The following is a 19,190-nucleotide window of genomic DNA, read 5'->3' on the forward strand; positions in this document are numbered from 1 at the left end:
CCTGAGAGGCATTCCCTGGGTTAGGGAGACACAAGAAGCTTCCCTCAAAAGCTGTTCAACCCCATTGGCTCCTTCCCTTTGTTCTCTGTCCCTAAGCCCCTCCCTCCCCATTCCCCCATTGGCCCCATCTTTGTACTGCCCCCATGGCACTGATCAGCCCCTTCCTTTGGAGATACAGAAACCTGGACTCCCCTCAGGAGTCCTGCCTTGTGACCCTGAACATCTCACCACATGGCTGAATTAAACATCTGTGGATACCAAGCAAAGGCCCTTTTTGCTTCCCTACCCTGGACTTTATTAGCAGCTATTCCGGCTGCAGCAATGGTCCATTAAGGCAGCATGGATCCAAGGACATCATGGTGACACTGTGGGACGTCATGGATCCAGGGGGCCATTGTGACACTGAAGAACTTCATGGAACCCAGGGTCCATTGTGACACAGCAGGGCCTCATTGGAGCCAAGGAACCATTTCTGAGAGTACAGAAACTCATGGAACCAAGGGGCCGTGGTGACACAGCAGGGCCACATGGAACCCAGGAGACCACTGACATTTAGGGACCTCATGGAACCAGGATCCTTTGTGACACTGCAGAAACAAGGAGGCCATTGTTGATGCTATGGAAGCTCATGGAACCAAGCAGCCATTGTGACACTCCAGGGCCTTGTTGAACCAGGCAGACCATTGTGACACCACAGAACCTCATGGCACTGAGGGTTTTTTGTGACACAGGAGGGCCCATGGAGCCAGTTGTCCATTGTGACAATGTGGATATGAGGAGACCATGGTGACACCGTGGAAGCTCCTGGAAAGATGGGTCCATTGTGACAAAGCAAGTCCTTGTGGAACCAAGGAGACCATTGTGACATCATGGAACCTCATGGAACCAAGGGTCAATTGTTACAGTCCAGAACCAAGGAGACCATGGTGACAGTACAGAACCTGACGGGAACAAGATTCCATTGTTATGCAGTGGGGCTTCATGGAACCAAGGAACGACTGTGACACAGCAGGGCCACATGGAACCAATGATCCATGGAGATACTGCGGATCCAAGGAGATCATGGTGATGCTGTGGAACCTCGTGGAGCCAAGGGGCCATTGTGACACTGTGAGATTCCATGGAGCCAAATATTCATGGTGACACAGTGGGGCTGCTTGTAACCAATTGTCCATTGTGACGCTGCAGATCCAAGAGACCAGGGTGACACTGTGGGAGTTGATGGAACCAAGGAGCTGTTGTGACACACCAAGGCCTCGTGGAACCAAGGAGAGCATTGTGGCAGTGCAGAACCAAGGAGGCCATTTTGACAGTACGGAACCCAATGGAACCAAGGGTCCATTGTTCTACAGCAGGGCCTCATGGAACCAAGGGGCCATTGTGAAACTGTGGCGCATAAGGGAGTCAAGGAAACCACTGATAGTGAAACCCACTGGATAGAAACTTCTGAAAAGAGTTTGGAGTATGTGAAAGCAGGTATTCTTTGTTACAGCATGGTGGTCACTTGGGCCATCCTCCCTCCATTGGAGTGCATTAAGCATTGAATGAACAGAGTTTTTATTACACACACTGATTATGTATCCATTAGCTATCCCCACTTCCTTTGAGTTTATTTGACACAGTTGCACACCTTATCGCAAATCCTTTTATGGTTCTTTGGTTTTGTCTTCAACATCCAGTGCCCTTTTTAGGTGGCTGTTCTTTGAACCCTCCTTTTGAGTAAGGGCAATATTATTGTTCTGCATAACTTCTGCTTTGTCAGCCTTGCACAGCAGAGCTGGCATTCTGCCTGATTTTTGTGTGACTTCTGTTTGCCATATGTACATCCTCAATCAGTTTCTCCAAGGCTGTGTTGTTCTGTTCTCCTGTCCCTTTCTCAGTGCTCGCCCCGCATGAGGCGTCTGTGACCCCCCAACCTATGGGCCTGGGGTGGGTAAGTGTTCCTGGGGAACAGGGATGGGACGGCTGGGCTGGACTGACCCAAGAAATGTTCCACTCCATGTCACACCATGATCAGCAATCAACTGAGAGAAGTGGGGGGCCAAGGGGGGTAGGGGATAAATTTCTTTTTTCAGACATATTTCTTTCAAAATAGCACCTAGACATGCAGAATCCTCTCCTGCCACAAGGTGGTTAAATATTTTCTGCTAATAGGAGATTTCCTGTGAATTTGCTTTTCTTCTCTTTGTGGCCTTTTTCTTTTTGTGGTTGGTTTGTTTCTGGGGTTTTTGTGTTGTTGTGGGTGGATCTTGCTTCGGGTGTTTTGATTAGGTTTGGGGTTTTTAGGTTTTGGTTGGGTTTGGGTTTTTCCCTATTGAACTGACTTTGCTCTGATGCATGACTTTTTTCTGCCCTTTCTTGTGGCTTGCTTGGCGCCTGATGGCAAGATAAATTTACCCAACTCAGTCATCTTGCCCAATTATGTTTTGCAGTCACCATTAACTAGATGAGTTGAGTGTCAGTCACATACCAGTTCAGTCCCTGCAATTTGGCAGCATCCACAAAGGAATTGAAAGTATATTTCAACTGGCATTGTAGAGACAATAGAAATATTCCACAGTGGTGGCCAAGGGCTGGTCACTGAGGGATGGTACCAGGGCATGGCTGCCAAGAGGACTCTGTACCATGGATGATATTTGACCCTCATTGTTCAGCCAAATTCCCACCCAGCCCATGTTCCACTCCTTCAGCCCAGCTCTCTCCAGTCTGGCTCTGAGGAGACGACAGCAGACCCTGTCCCAGGCCTGGCTGAAGTCTGGGCACACAACATCCCCTTCTCTTCCCTCCCACGTGGGTTCTGCAGTCCCTGCCCTGTCCTGCCAGTGCCTGGAATGGCTGCAGGAGGATTTGCCACATCCCCTTCCCTGCTGAGCCTGACCAGGCTGTGACTCTCCCACTGCCCCTCCCTGCCCTGTGTGCAGACTGGTTCCATGTCTGCCCTTCCCAAGTGCCCAGGACCCTCTGGGATGGCTCTGGCCTTTCCAAGGGGTTTGAGACAGGTCCCACAGTGACGCTGCCCAGCCTTCTCAACAGCCCTGACACCAAAGGCCTTTTCCACATCCCTCAGTGCCAGGTCAGTGCCCAGAACACAGCACAGCCCTGTCCAGGTCCTCGGGCTGGTTCAGAAGGGAGGCAGCTCTGATTTCTCCCCACAGACCCTCACTCTATCCAATGTCTCTCTGTGCAGTCCATGGCTGCCCTGAGCATTTTTCCCTGGAGCCTCCCTGCCTGGGATATTTCTCTCCATGCAGTCCTAACCACAACCCAGCAAAGAATTCAGGTGTTTTCCTAGAGGACGTTACTTTCAGAGTGAAGCGGCCTCAAGGCCCTGTTTGTGCCATGGAATTGTGCCATCCCCGGGTGCTGCTGATGGTGTTTGTGCTCACTGGGGTTCATCTCCCCACACACACACACAGTGCACTGCTGAGATCTCCTCAGCACAGAGCAAACATGGCCTGCTGGCCTGGTCACTTGGTGTCCCTCCGTGCAGGGACAAACAACCTCCTGCAGGTGGGGAGACGCCAGTGCTGGCAATGGTGGTTGCAGGGGCTGGTGTGGGACAATTGCCCTGGGGCACCTTCCCAGGCTGTCCCAGAACAGAGACACAGCCCAGGCCCTGCTCTGCTGCTGCCCCAGGTCCATGCCAGGAGCTCTGGCTGTGCCAGGACACTGCTGTGAGCCCCCCGTGCACACTCCCCCCTGCCCCAGGTACTGGGCTTTGCTGTGCCAGGGCATTCCTGGAGCACATTGCTGACAGCAGCTCTGGAGGGGAGCGAAGCCTCCCTGCCCTGCCCTCAGGAGATGCCCTTTGCTGCTGGAGCTGCTGTGCTGGAGCCCAGCTGTGTCCCAGCAGTGCCCATGGCCTGGCCCTGCCTGTGGCCACAGCAGGGACACGCAGCAGGACAGTGACCAAGCTGCCAGAGCACTCCGGCCTTACAGCCACAGCAGGGCTGGCAAGGACAGGGTGGAGTTGGGCAGAGCAGATCGGGGAAGAGGCAGGGCCATTGTCCCTGGCTGTGCTGCTGTGCTGGGAGTCTCTTCCCTCCACCTCTGCTCACAGGCACTGCCCCTGCAGGGACAGAGAAGGGCTGATGAAATGCCTTGGACAGACAAGTGAGAGCATGCACTTGTTTTTATTTAAACACCAAGGGAACAAACCACTTGCAAATATTTTTATTTCAAAAGAAATGTAGATATTAATGTAGAAAGCTAAGAGTAATACTACAGTATTTTGATAGAAACACTATAACAATAGAAAAAGTTACCATAGCAAAGAATGGACAAACAGGGGAAAAAAAGCCTGAGATTGCAAAGAGTTATATTCTGAAGGCTCTGTAGCAGAAAAGAGAATTTATTGCTTCTGAAGTTGCTGTCACCAGTTTTCCCAAGGCATCCTTTAGCTCCTGGTTCCTCAGGCTGTAGATGAGAGGGTTCAGGGCTGGAGGCACCACCGCGTACAGAACTGACAGGGCCAGATCCAGGGATGGGGAGGAGATGGAGGGTGGCTTCAGGTAGGCAAATGTGGCAGTGCTGAGGAACAGGGAGAGCACAGTCAGGTGAGGGAGGCAGGTGGAAAAGGCTTTGTGCCGTCCCTGCTCCGAGGAGATCCTCAACACAGCCCTGAAGATCTGCACATAGGAGAAAACAATGAACACAAAGCAAGCAAAAAATAGAAGAGCACTTAGCACAAGAAGCCCAAGTTCCCTGAGGTAGGATTTGGAGCAGGAGAGTGTGAGGATCTGTGGGATTTCACAGAAGAACTGGCCCAGGGCATTGCCATGGCACAGGGGCAGGGAAAATGTATTGGCTGTATGTAGCAGAGCATTCAGAAAGGCACTGGCCCAGGCAGCTGCTGCCATGTGGGCACAAGCTCTGCTGCCCAGGAGGGTCCCGTAGTGCAGGGGTTTGCAGATGGACACGTAGCGATCATAGCACATGATGGTCAGGAGGGAAAACTCTGCTGACATGAAGAAGGCAAAGAAAAACACCTGAGCAGCACATCCTGAGTAGGAGATGTCCCTGGTGTCCCAGAGGGAATTGTGCATGGCTTTGGGGACAGTGGTGCAGATCATGCCCAGGTCGCTGAGGGCCAGGTTGAGCAGGAAGAAGAACATGGGCGTGTGCAGGTGGTGGCCGCAGGCTACGGCGCTGATGATGAGGCCGTTGCCCAGGAGGGCAGCCAGGGAGATGCCCAGCAAGAGGCAGAAGTGCAGGAGCTGCAGCTGCCGCGTGTCTGCCAATGCCAGCAGGAGGAAGTGCCTGGTGGAGCTGCTGTTGGACATTCCTTCATTCTAGACATTTTGAGCTGTTCAAAGACAACATTGACAATTTGGACAAAGTACCTTGAGTACATCCTATTCTATTTTCTTTCACAGGCACTCAAAATTGCTTTTCTTTCTCTGGGGAAATTTCATTTACCTTTTTTTTTTTTCAGTGTAGCTTTGGGCTACAAAGTAACTGTGTGCTTTTTAGAAGGGACAGAAGTCTTGTTCTTAGCATTGCTCTCAGGCTGAACACTGCGGAGGCCAGATGGAAAACAGGGCTCCCTGTGCCCCAGTGCACTCAGACCTGCTGGGCCCTTTGCTCATTTCCCCTCGCTCTAGTACAGGATGTACCAATTTAAAACTGCACTTAAAAATAACGTGGCTTTTTTTGAAGACTCCAGTTTCAAAATCAATCTCTCCAACTCTTCTCTCTCTCCCTATGCAGCGGGACATGGAGGGATGCTAAGGATTGGTCTGGCTCCCTGCTGCCTGGAGTTTTGCCTATTGAGAGCTGTTTTTCTTTACCCAAGCCTTGTCCCTGCCATTGCTGCCAGAGCCCAGCCCAGCCCTGGGGACTCAGCTCTGCCCTGCAGACCCCTCCCAGCACAGGGCACTGCCCAGGGGCATCTCCCTGGCAGCAGGGCCTTAAGGGCAGGCCAGACAAACAGAGATGCTGCAAAACAAGGTGCTGCTGCTGCTGTCTGTAGGGAGAGGAGGCTGAGGAGGCCGTTTCTGAGGGAGATCTGAGGCCCATCTGCTGATGCCCAGGCTGACAGTGCAGGAGTCTCAGTGACACAGCCAAAGCTGACAGCCCCTTTCCCTTCCCTTTAGGAGAAAGCTGAGAGCAGCCCTGGCCATGCAGCATCATCTCCACAGCAGGAGGAATCTGCCCTGATGGGGGTGGCTCCTTCCACCTCCAGCTTCTCCCCTGCTGCGTCCATGGGGAGCTGCCAGGCAGGCTGAGAGCTGCCCCTGGCAGGTGGCACATGCCCTGGGCTGGCCAAGAGCCCTGAGGGCTGCAGGAGCTGCTCTGCAGGACAGTCCTGGGCAGCCCTGGCTGCAGCCCCAGCTTCACCCTCTGCAGCCATCCCTGGCAGCAGGAGCCGTCCTGCTCTGTCCCTTTGATGGTTCTCAGGGCAGCCCCGCTCTGCAGCACATCCTCCTCTTCCTGCTCCTGTGTCACAGAGAAACTGGGAGAGTCCTCCTGACACATCCCCCAGGCTGTGGGGTGTGCTGGCTTCAGGAGATCCCTCCAGGAGCACAGGGGACATTGCCCTGCACCCACACACTCACCATGCACAGGGCTGTGAAGATCTTTCCCCAAGTGAAGTCTCAGCTCAATGTCTTCCCAATCCTGATTGCCTTCAGCCTGTCTCTGCCTGCGTCCTGTCCCCTCAGTGCCTGCAGGCAGAGCCCTCAGCCCTGCTGGGCTGGGAGAGGAGCTGGCCCTGGGAAGAGCTGTTCCTTTAAAGCTCAGCAGCCCAGACACAGCAGAATGACTTTAATGAGCCCCTCAGGGATTTGGTGTTGTTTACATCACATCCCAGAGAGAGTGTTCAAACAACTTCTCAAGAACTCAAAATTAAATTGAAACTCCAAAGTTTCTAAAAGTTTAATAAGTCTCTCTGAGAATGTGTCCCCAGCTTCCAGTTAGAGCAGAACACTGGAGGCAGGGATGACAGCTGGGCACAAACAAGGCCAAGGTGTCTCTGGTGCTGAGCAAAGCTGGATGTGTTTGAGGAATGCCAAGGGCCAAGGCCTGAGCCCCAGCCCCTGGCCAGGCAGATGCTGTCCCTCCCTCCTTGCTCAGGGCTCTTGCCGGGATGGGCACTGGCATGTGGGGATGTGCAATGGCAAGGGCAGGAGCATGGGGCGGCCCCTGCCAGGCTGCTGAGCAGGGACAAGGAGGCAATGAGGCCCCAGGCCTGCAAGGGTCACTTGTCTCCTGCTCCTGGCTTAGTGCTTTCCTTCTTATGGAAAAGAATCCTCCCTCCTTCCCAGGCAAACAGGGCTCCCATACTACTAACCAGTATGATTAAGCAGAAGCCATTTATTTTTTACATTATGCACCTATTTATACATTCTAACCCTACTGCATACACTGATCACGCTCTTCTTCATTGGAGCTTCTCTCTTGTCCTTGTGTTCTGCACGCACTTCTCAGAGTATGCAACTGGTTTCAGTTCAGGTGGTTCACAGCCCTCTGTTATCGAGTTCTTGTGGTCTTGGTATTCTGTTTCTCAGTCTTTTCTTTCTTCATTTAGCGCAGTTTATGTCTTAGTAACCTTGATGAATTCCAGAGGGCTCTGATAAGAATGACTACAAGCAATATGGCTGGTGCACAGTGTGGCCCAAGTTGTTCAGATACATTGCTACAATTCCCCCTTCTTCTTCTTCTTCTTGCACCAGCCAAACCCTTTTTACAGTATTTTCTACCAACTGGGTCACCAATTTCACTATGTGTGGAATAATACAAAGCAATATAATAATAACTACTAGTAATAACAAAGGTCCCTTAAGGTATCTTTCAATCATCCAGTTATTCCCCATCCCTCAAAGCATTCATCCAAGCCCCAGTCATTCACAGTAAATTTCTTCATGTTGTCTTCTAGTTGTTTGAGTTTCCTTTGAATGGAAGAGAGTAGGTTCATAAAACACATTCCTTCAAAATTTTCACACCTGTGCCCATGTGCTAACAGCAAAAAATCTATAGCAGCTCTATTTTGCAGTGTGCCATGTCTAATATTATCTAAATCAGTGAGCATTTGATTTGAAACAGCTGAACTTTTGTTCAGTGTGGGAATCCACAAAATCAGAGGGTTTTGGGGAAGCTGCAAAAGGCGGGCCTCAGAGACAGCAGAACTGTGATTAGAGCTAAGCAGTAGCCATGAGATAGGTCAGCAGAAAAATTATTTAAAAAGTAGAAAAGCAAGGAGAAATAGAACAATGGTCTGTGTCTTAACGCTTCTCTAGAATAACTCCCTAAGATACAGAAAAGTTTTTCTGGCAAGATATTAGGAAGTTTGAAGCTTAATAATGGAGCTCTGTGCATTGTGTTTTAAAGCTTACAAGCAGGTATTGTATTCAAAATAAGCAAGCGTTGGTTTTACCAAAGGTACATGTGCTTATAGTGGTTGGATAGAACTGCTGTCAATATGCTTTTGCTTTGTGGGATTGGTTAAAAAACTTATAAATTAAGTTGTACTATTAAGTTCTTAGTCAGCTGCTTGGGATGTGAGCTGCTGGCATCTTTGCATTGTCGTAACCATGTAATGAGACTGATGCTGAAAAATAAAACAGCTCAAGGCACGTTCCACAGCAGTGCCTTTCCCGTTTGTGATTTGTACATAGCCCCTGGCTCTCTCTATACAGGAGAGACTGTGCAAAGTACTTTATGTTATTCGAATTTCATTAATTCTAATGTCATATACCTTTCACGAATTGCTCTCAAAAAGAACCAAACCCCCCTATCTTAAGGCACTTTCATAACAACATGTACACACACCTCAAAGAAAGATCTCCAGTACTTGACCAGAATCATGAATCTAAAATTGTTGAAGGGACATAGCCTCTCATTATGTGGGTGACAGAATATGCTTGTGTTTCTGCAGATACAGGACCCCGGTGGATTCCCAGAAGATTTATCAGTCCCTATGTAGACCACAGATCTGAAGACGAACCCTTGAATGAACACAAAGTCAGCTCCCTCTCCCACCATGCCACAGAAGCAGCTTTCTCTTGGAGATGAAGAAAAAAGAAATTCACATATCCAAACATTGTGGCAAGGACACTCATCACACACAGATATATCCCACTGATAATGTCTATGTCAACCTCAAATGCAGACACACCTCTCCCTTTTCCATCCCTCTACCAGTGACCCTTTATCCCTACCCCTCCCTCTTTCCCCTCTTGAAACTACTCCTTTTTCCCTGCCTCAAACTTCCCTTAAAAAAGAAAAGGGAGTGATTGGGAGGAGTTGGTAAGAGCTATAGGGAGAACTTAAGAATATTTAAGGATGTCTTAAAATAAGTCAAGTAATGTGTGGTTTTACCATCCACAAGTGAAAACTACCCAGTGGGAAAGAAGAAGTATGATTCTTCCTGTGATACACTCCAGGGCACCCTGCAGCAGTACCAGTGCCACCATTGCCATCGTCTTTATCAGCGCCCTCATCTGTATCCAAGTGACCACCAGCTGGACCATCCCTCAGCCAAATCAAAACATATAGGTCACTTTGGCAAAGTCATTAAAGCCAGACAATCTTTGCATGGCCATGGAAAGCATAGACGATACGCTCTTAACATTCTAGGTGGGAGTCCCCCTATCACCAAATGACTGCCCGTACGTAGGTAAGAAACCCAAACCCATGGACACCTGGACAAATGGACAAAGATCCTCCCACACCATGTCTCCACAGGATTTGCTTTTCCAGGCCCTCGATGGTGTTAGGGGCAGTGGTGTGATGCACAGGGTAGGTCTCCAGCCATCCAGTGGTGGCTTCCACCATGGTCAGCACATAGTGCTTGCCCTGGCGTGTCTGGGGCAGTGTGATGGAGTCAATCTGCCAGGCCTCCCCATACTTGTACTTGGACCACCGCCCACCATACCAGAGGGGCTTCACTCACTTGGCCTGCTTGATGGCAGCACACGTCTCACAGTCATGGATAACCTGAGAAATACTGTCCATGGTTAGACCCACCCCTCGGTCTCATGCCCATTTATAGGTGGCATCTCTGCCCTGATGGCCTGAGGCATCATGGGCCCATCAAGCTAAGAACAACTCTCCTTTATGTTGCCAATCTAAGTCTATCTTTGACACCAATATCTTTGCAGCCTGACCTACCTGCTCATTGTTTCAGTGTTCCGCATTAGCCTGATTCTTGGGGACATGGGCATCTACATGGTGGACATTCACAGATAGATTTTCTACCCAAGAGGCAATGTCTTTCCACTCACCAGCAGCCCAGATTGATTTTTCTCTGCGCTGCCAGTTGGCCTCTTTCCACCTTTCCAGCCAACCTGACAGAGCATTGGCAACCATCCACAAATCAGTGTAAAGGTAGAGCTTTGGCCACTTGTCTCTTTCAGCAATGTCCAGGGACAGCTGAACAGCCTTGAGTTCCTCAAGTTGACTTGATCCACCTTCTCCTTCAGTAGCTTGTGAAGCCTGTCATTTGGGGCTCCATATGGCTGCTTTCCACCTCCAGTTCATCCCTACGATGCGACAGGAGCCATCAGTGAAAAGAGCATGGTGTGCTTCCTCTGCTGATAGCTAATTGTATGGTGGAGCTTCTTTAGCCTTGTCACTTACTCCTGGTTCTCTTCATCAGTGAGAGCAAAGTTTTCACCTTCCAGCCAGTTTGTAATTATCTCCAAAATTCCAGGGTGATTCAGCTTTCCAATACGGGTGCGCTGTGTGATCAGAGCAATCCATTTGCTCCATGTGGGGTCAGTGGCGTGGTGGGTGGTGGGAACCTTTCCTTTAAACATCTGCCCCAGCACCAGTAGTTGCGGTGCCAGGAGGAGTTGTGCTTCTGTGCACATCACCTCTGAGGCCCCTTGGACTCCTTCATAGGCAGCCAAGACTTCCTTCTCTGTGGGAGTGTAGTTGGCTTCGGATCCTCTGTAGAATCCCAGTAGTTGGCCTTGAGCATCCCCAGCCACCTTCTGCCAAAGGCTTCAGGACAGACCATGGCTCCTGGCTGCAGAGTAGAGCACGTTCTTCACCTCTGGTCCTGTCCTGACTGGGCCAAGGGCTACTGCATGAGCGATCTCCTGCTTGATCTGGGCCAAGGCTTGTTGCTGCTCAGGGCCCCAGTGGAAACTGTTCTTCTTGCAGGTGACCAGGTGGAGAGGGCTCACAATCTGGCTGTGCTTGGGAATGTGCATTCTCCAAAAACCTATGGCATGCAGGAAAACTTGTGTTTCCTTCTTGTTTGTTGGTGGAGACTTTGCGGTGTTCATGTTGATGACCTCAGTGGGAATATGATGCTATCTGTCTTGCCACTTTACACCCAGGAACTGGATCTTTCAGGAAGGTCCTTTGATTTTTGCTCTTCTTGATGGTGAAGCTGGTTTCCAGTAGAATCTGGATGATTTTCTCTCCTTTCTCAAACACTTCCATTGCTGTGTTCCCTCACACAATGATGTCCTCAATGCACTGCAGGTGTTCTGGAGCCTCACCCTTTTCCAGTGCAGCCTGGATTAGTCCATGGCAGATGGTGGGGCTGTGCTTCCACCCCTGGGGCAGTCGGTTCCAGGTGGACTGCACGCCCCTCCAGGTGAAGGCAAACTGAGGCCTGCATTCTGCTGCCAGAGGAGAAAAACACGTTGGCTATGTCAACAGAGGCAAATCACTTTGCTGCCTTGGACTCCAGCTTGTACTGGAGTTCCAGTATGTCCAGCGCAGCAGTACTCAGCTGTGGAGTCACTTCATTCAATGCACGATAGCCCACAGTCAATCTCCATTCTGTGTCAGATTTGTGCACAGGCCAGATGGGGCTGTTGAAGGTTGAGTGGGTTTTGCTGACCATCCCTTGGCTCTCCAGCTCATGGATCATTCTGTGGATGGGGATCATGGCATCTCAATTTGTTCAATACTACTGGTGGTGCACGGTCAAGGTGGCAATTAGCACTCATTGCTCTTCCACCCTCAAGAGTCGTACTGCAGATGGGCTTTCTGACAGTCCAGGCAAGGTGTTCAACCACTTTATGTTCTCTGCCTCTACAACAGCTATTCCAAACGCCCACCTGAGTCCCTTTGGGTCTTTGTAAAGCTGTTCCAGAGGAAGTCTATGCCCAGAATCCACGGGGCCTCTGGGCCAGTCACAATAGGATGTTTCTGCCACTCCTTCCCAGTCAGGCTCCCCTCAGCTCCCAACAGGGTCAATTGCTGTGATCCCCCATCACCCCAGCAACGGAAACAGGTTCTGCCCCCACATGTCCCGATGGTATCAGGGTACACTGCACACCTGTATCAACAAAGGCATTGTGTTTTTGTGGCTCTGATGTGCCAGGCCATTGGATCCACACCATCCAGAAAATCCGGTTTTCCTGTGCCTCTTCCTGACTAGATGTCGCTGCCGAGGCAGTCATGACACAAAGCAGAGACCACAAGCAGTCTCAGGTGGCAACTCTTCATTATTGAACAGGGCTGACCTTTTATACATTTTCCAAATGTTTATGCTTCTTCTATCCTAACTATTGGCCACAATAAGTCAACATAACACTATTGGTGAAAAGTTACAGTGATTTCAACTAACCTTCTAAAAATACTTTGTCCAGCTGCAAAGTTCTCTTATCTTTCTTCAGTTCCTCACTTCTCTCAGTCTCCTTGGTTACAGCCTTGGAGAGAGCTCCTTATCAGCTTCTTCTTGCTTCTCAGCTTTTTCTCGCTCCTTTAGCTAACAGGCCGGCTATTCTACAGCTAGAGGCAGGACATCCCCAGCCCTTGTTATTATTTCTTTCCTGGGCATACATGGTAGAGGTTCCTTCAAGGGGATCTGACAGATCACACCTGGCAGCTCGGTCACGGGAGGTTGAGGCTACTTTCACTTTAGAGGAATTCCCTCAGTTAGTGTTTGCCTCCTTGAGTTGATGCACCCATGCTGCCAGGACAGAAGTTGGTTTCCCACCCCACCTTCCCATGTCTTCCCCATGGTCATGCAAGAAGAACTACAGGTCAGCTCGTGGGGTGTACGTACCCTCTCTCTCTCTTGCTGGGGGACATTGGGCTCTGACTTTGGGGCCTGTGACTTGCACTGGTGCCATATGGGAACTGTTCTTCCTCCCTCCACCCTCATCTCTTCTTGTAGGCTCTTAATCACAGCAGAGACATGAGCCTGCATTGGGCCATTGATCACACTCTCACAATTTCTAAGCCTGTTGGTGACAGAACACACTGTCTCTTGGTTGGTATCAGCAGTAATCATTGCAATGAAGGTGGTGTATTGGGATGGCCCCAGATTTGTCAGACTCCGCAGCATTTGCCCTGTGCACCTGTCCTTGTCTGGGTCATTATCATGCTGTCCATCCCTCCCAAAGAGTACCTCCTGTGGTAGATAGGGACAGGCGATCGGAAGATCACGCGATGTGACGGAAAGCGGCAGGATTCCTTTTCCCCTAATCCCTTGAGATAAGAGATCACCCTAGGAATGTAACTAGGAATGTAGCTCTCCTAACGATAGTAATGCTGGTAACTTTCCACTCCTTACTAACCATAGAAAGTACTGCAGACCCCCTCTGACGTAGAGAAGCCCCTTAAACTATAAAACCCCACGAGATGAGACAATAAAGGCCTTTGACCGTCTACCACATTGGTATCTGTGTGCTCTTTGGCCCAAGCGACCCTGGTGAGTTTTGGTCGCCGTGCTGCTCCTCGAAACCAGGTCGCTTTGCCTTATATCAGAAGGCAACAACTGGTGCCGACACCCGTGAGGGAGCTCGGTAATGGGATTTGCCTGGACAGAGGACCGGCAGCTGCACAGCTGGCCTAGTGCAGCAGGGGGGGGAACGCCCCTGGACCCACGTAGACCATGGAAGCCATAGCGAAGATCGTAACTCAGATGCATGCGCAATGGGGCATTGAGTGTAAGCTTAAAGATCTATGTCTTGCATTACCGAGACTGATTAAGCTTGGGGCCATAGAAAGCCCAATAGAAATCCTCCATTCAGGGGTTTGGGATATTGTACAAAGGCTGTGGCCGAGGAAACCACGTCCTCAGGCTCAGGGAAAGCCCTGAAATCATGGGGCAGAGTTATCCAGGCTCTGCAAAAAGCTCGACAAGAGCAAGAAACCTGGAAAGCCGCGCGAACTTGTTTATTAGCCATGCCGCAGCTGGGGGTGGGCGCGGCAACGCAGACCGCAGAGGATTTTGATCAGATCGGCGGCGCGGGACCGCGAATGCTGGATTCCCCCGAGCAGACCAACTTAGCATCAGAGAGGGGGGAACATGCGTGGGCGTTTTGGCAGGGGCTCGCAGAGGAGGCGCAGGAAGCGGCTGGATTGTCGGACCCTGTAGGGATCGATAAAAACTCCCCCCCACCCTATGCATTTCAAAATGGCATCGAACCGCGTGCTCAGGGCGGAAAGGAAGACACGGGGGGCGGAAATGCAGTCAGCCTGCTTAACAACGCCTGTGCGGGCGAGCAGGGAGGAGGGGCGGCCCCCGCGGAGGACCGTAAAACCAATCAGAGCACTCAGTTCACATTAGGTCCTTATAGGGCAAGGACCTCCTCCAGCAGGAGGCTGGGGGAGCCCAGGGGGAGGGAACGGCCCGACCCCCACAAGAAGGGGCGGGGTCAGAGCCCGAAAAAACAGCAGAGCAGCCCGGAAACGTCCGGCCAGTCGACTTCCGGCTCGGACTCATACTTGAGCTCCGAGCTCAAGAGGGGATCGGGGGGTTCCAACTCGGATTCTAGTTTTAACAGAAAGAGAGCAGCGGCATGTAAGGTCACTCGTCACAGCGCTCCCGCATGGGTGAAGGGGTTATCAGAGAAAGATTGAACCCCGCTTACAGACTGGTGGAAAATAAAAATAGTGTGTGCAGAATGGGCTCCGTCGGCAACACTGGTGTTTCCGGTCCGGGTGGGGGGAGCAGGCGGAAATCAAAGAACCTACTCCCCAGTAAACCCGAAAGACGTGAAGGCAATTATTAAAGCGATTGCAGACAGTGAATTAATTCTGCCATGGTTTCCACACTCACTGACAGTGTTTCTGGAGGGGTGACCCTACCTTTTGATATTAAGCAGACTTGCAGGATGATTTTCGATGGGCAGGGATGATAGTTTTTAAACAGGGAGGACAACAGTATAAAGCAGCTAGCTTTGGTAACGGGAGCTGACCATCCACTGCACGGCTCCAGCATACAGAGGCTAATGGGCACAGACCCCACTATGATCACCCCCCAGGCGCAGCCTGAGGGCTTGCAGGCCCATGAGGTTATGACAACAACCTGTGCTGCCCGAGAAGCCATCTGTGTTGCTTCCAAAGTAATAGCCAAACCCTCCCCATGGTCTACTATAAAACAGAGTGAGAGTGAGAGCTTCACTCAGTTTGTGGACAGGCTTCAGGCAGCATTAGATTCCTCCTCATTACCCTCAGAGGCGAAGGGTCCCGTGCTGGCAGACTGTCTACGCCAGCAATGCAACTCAGCCACCAAGGACATTTTAAGATCACTGCCATCTGGGTCCAATGTTGCTGCCATGATCAGACATGTTGCAAAGGAAGAACACCTAGCCCCCATCCAAGCAGCAGTTCACACTGCAATAACCAGTGTGATGGCATGCCTTAAGTGCGGCCAGGCAGGCCACTTGGCAGTGAACTGCCTCCAGCCAAGACGCCCACCAGCAGCTGCTCCACCACGCCAGGGGAGACTAAGGGGACCATTCTGGGCATGTGAAAAGAAGGGGCATTTAAATAAGGAATGCAGATCCAGACCTCAGGGAAATGAGAGAGGGAGGGGGCACCCGGGCCGTATCCAGCCTCCTCCCACCTGGAACATGCAGCGGCCCAGCTACAGCAACCCCCAGTGGGGCAGGGGACCCTCATACCCCATGCCCCCACAGGGAGCAGTCAATTTCGCACCCCTGCCAGCAGCACAATGGCAGAGTTGCGCAGCACCGCCAGCAGTACTTTCGCATCCTCCACCGCCACAAGCCGCGCCGGAGCCACAGGACCAGCAGGGGACGCCCCAGAGCAGGATCCCTGGGTGGCCCTGGCCATGAGAATAGGGAAGGAGCCCCTGATGGTGTGGGGGACATGCCGCCTTTATGGCAGTCAGGATCCCCACGTCATAGGGTTTCAGTTTTCGGCGGACACGGGATCAGACTGCACGATTTTTCCCCAAGTGCATTGGCCCGGACATTGGCAATTCAAAGAAGTCCCTCCAGTGAACGGAGTGGGAGGGCAGTCCCGGGCGTGGAAAAGCACCCAGCTGGTGGCTACAACACTTCACATGAAAAAGGGACCAGAACAGACAGGGGCAATCTACCCCTACATTTTGTAAAATTCTCCCCCCCTGATAGGAAAAGATGTCCTTGCTATGTTAGGAGTCAGGATTACAAATTTATCCTGAGGGCCACTGCCGTACACCCTCCGCTGCCAATCAAAGTGACTTGGAAATCATCAGACCCCGTATGGGTCGAGCAGTGGCCCCTGTCAGAGCCTCGAGCGGCAGCCTTGCTGGAACTGGTCGACCGCGAACTGCAAAAGCGCCGCATAGAACCCTCCATCAGCCCATGGAACACTCCTTTATTTGTGATCCCCAAAAGGTTTGGAGAAGGTTATCGTCTCATCCACGACCTGAGAGAAGTGAACAAGAAGATCCGACCCATGGGTCCAGTCCAGACACTGCTACCCACCAACTCAGCCATCCCCGCAGGGCAGCCGTACGCAGTGCTGGACATCAAGAGCTGTTTTTTTTCAATACCTCTGCACCCTGAGGACAGAGAACGATTTGCCTTTTCCATCGCGTTTTGAAACAGCGAGCAGCCCAACCTCTGCTTCCAATGGAGAGTATTACCACAAGGTTTGGTAGACAGCCCAACCATATGCCAAATCACCGTGGACAGAGCACTGACGCCAGTCCGACACTCCTACCCCACCGCGACCATCATTCAATTAATGGACGACATCCTAGTCGCTGCGCCATCGGCAAGCCAAGTAGATCACCTGGTGTCCACAATCACGGAAACCCTTCAGGCCAACGGCTTTGAGATCGCGAGCGCAAAGATCAAGAGAGGACCCTGCGTGACCTTCCTGGGAGTGGGGATCACAAGCTCCTACGTGACACCCCCCAAGGTGAAGGTCTGTCGAGACATCAAGACGCTCCACGACATACAACGCCTGGTGGGATCGCTGCAGTGGCTTCGCAACATCGTCCTAATTCCCCCCGAGGTCATGGACCCTTTACATGACCTCCTGAAAGGAGAGCAGCCCTGGGATCCCAAGGAGCTGACACCGCAAGCAACGAGCCCCCTCAACTTCATCAAAAGCCAGATGTCCACTGGCACACTTGCCAAGTGGAACCCAGCCATGTCACTGGACCTGTACGTCCACTTTACACCAAAGGGGGGAGTGGGAGCACTGGCCCAAGAACCTTCCGAAAAGTCCCGACCAATCAAATGGGTGGTCCTCGGAAGACCCGCTCATGCATTTTCCCTGGGAATCGAATGCATTGCTAACCTCATCATGAAAATCGCCTTGAAACACCTAGGAACCGAGCCGACAAGCATCCACATTCCTTTCCGCAAGCAGCCGACCTCGGAGTCAACCACAATATCAGAGCACCTACCCCTCGCTCTCACCGGCTTAAGAGGAGAAATCTCCTACTCTGCCAGACGTCCCTGGACTCAGCTGCTGACCATTGTCGACATGGACATGCTGCCAAAGGTCATGGACCGACCTAAGCCAGGACCAACGGTCTTCACAGACGCTTCCTCCACGACTTCAAGCGCAACAGCAGTGTGGCAGGCAGGAGAACAATGGCATTGCGTCAAAGCGTGTGACCCCACACTGTCAGTGCAACAACTGGAGGCAGCAGCAGTGGTCTTGGCATGCGGACTCTTCCAAGATGAACACCTCAACATTATAACGGACTCTATATTCATGGCAAGGCTCTGCCTAGCCATGGCAGGACCAGGAGTGTCAACATCTGCAGCAGCCCTAATGCCGGAAGAAGCGCTCTCGTCACGACAACGCACCGTGTCAGTCATCCACATCAACCGCCACGACTCAGTCAAAGGTTACTTCCAGATCAGCAACGACAAAGCGGACACTGCAGCAAAAGGTGTATGGACGTTGCAGGAAGCTCGTCAACTGCACGAGTCACTCCACATCGGAGCCAAAGCACTGGCGAAGAGATGCGGAATCTCGACAGCGGATGTAAAACATGTGGTAGCCACCTGCCCTCATTGCCAGAAGTCACCCCAATGGACCTGTTGGGTCAACCTGAGAGGTCTCAAGCCTTCAGAGATCTGGCAGTCGGACTTTACTTTGTGTCAACTGCTGAAGCCCCGAGCATGGCTTGCAGCAACAGTGGACACTTATAGCGGAACGATCAAAGCCACACAGCACCACAAAACTAACTCCAAGGCCACAATCAGCACTGGCTGACAGCCATTGCTTGGCTTGGTATCCCCAAGCAGATCAAAACTGACAACAGCTCCAATTTCACCTCCAAACCAGTGCAAGAATTCACCTCAAAATGGGGCATCACATTAGTGCGAGGTATCCCGTATAACAGCACCGGGCAGGCCATAGTTGAGCGAGCAAATCAGACCCTGAAAACCAAGATAGAAGTGTTGGCAAAAGCAGAGGGCTTTGCCAGTTCCATTCCCCAGGAGATCAGGCACGTATACTGGCAACCGCTTTCCTAGCACTGAACCAATTCCTTAGGGGAGATGAAACAAACAGTCCTGTTCAAAAACACTGGGCCACCTGAGTGTTAGAGGAGGGCCCGCAGGTTGTAATTAGCAATGAGCTAGGCGAATGGGAACGGGGCTGGAGGCTGATGCTCACGGGGCGAGGGTACGCAGCTGTCAAAAAGGACGGCAAAATCAGGTGGTGTCCACTTAAGTCAATCAAGCCCAACCTTCACAACAAGCAGAATGAGTCTGATGAGAGTTGCGAGTTTCTGTTTACAGGATATGCTCATGGGGCGTCCTCGTGACGTGAACATCCCCGTTCCAAAGGAAAGTGACAGACCACCAAGCCACCAGGCAGCGCCCGAGAGACCCGCACGGGTGAGACCCAAGCATCAAGGGTGTTTCTGTGTGATTTTGCTGTTGGGGCTTGTTGTCAGAGGGCAAGCCAGCCCAGATCACTACCCCCATCGGCCATTCAGGTGGGTCATGCGACAACTTAGTAGTGAAAAGGTGCTCAAAGAAATCACCACACCGAACGCCCCATCCTTCGTTCTCCAC

The sequence above is a fragment of the Melospiza melodia genome, unplaced genomic scaffold, assembly GCF_035770615.1.
Source record: "Melospiza melodia melodia isolate bMelMel2 unplaced genomic scaffold, bMelMel2.pri scaffold_34, whole genome shotgun sequence".
In the NCBI taxonomy this organism is placed as follows: Eukaryota; Metazoa; Chordata; class Aves; order Passeriformes; family Passerellidae; genus Melospiza; species Melospiza melodia.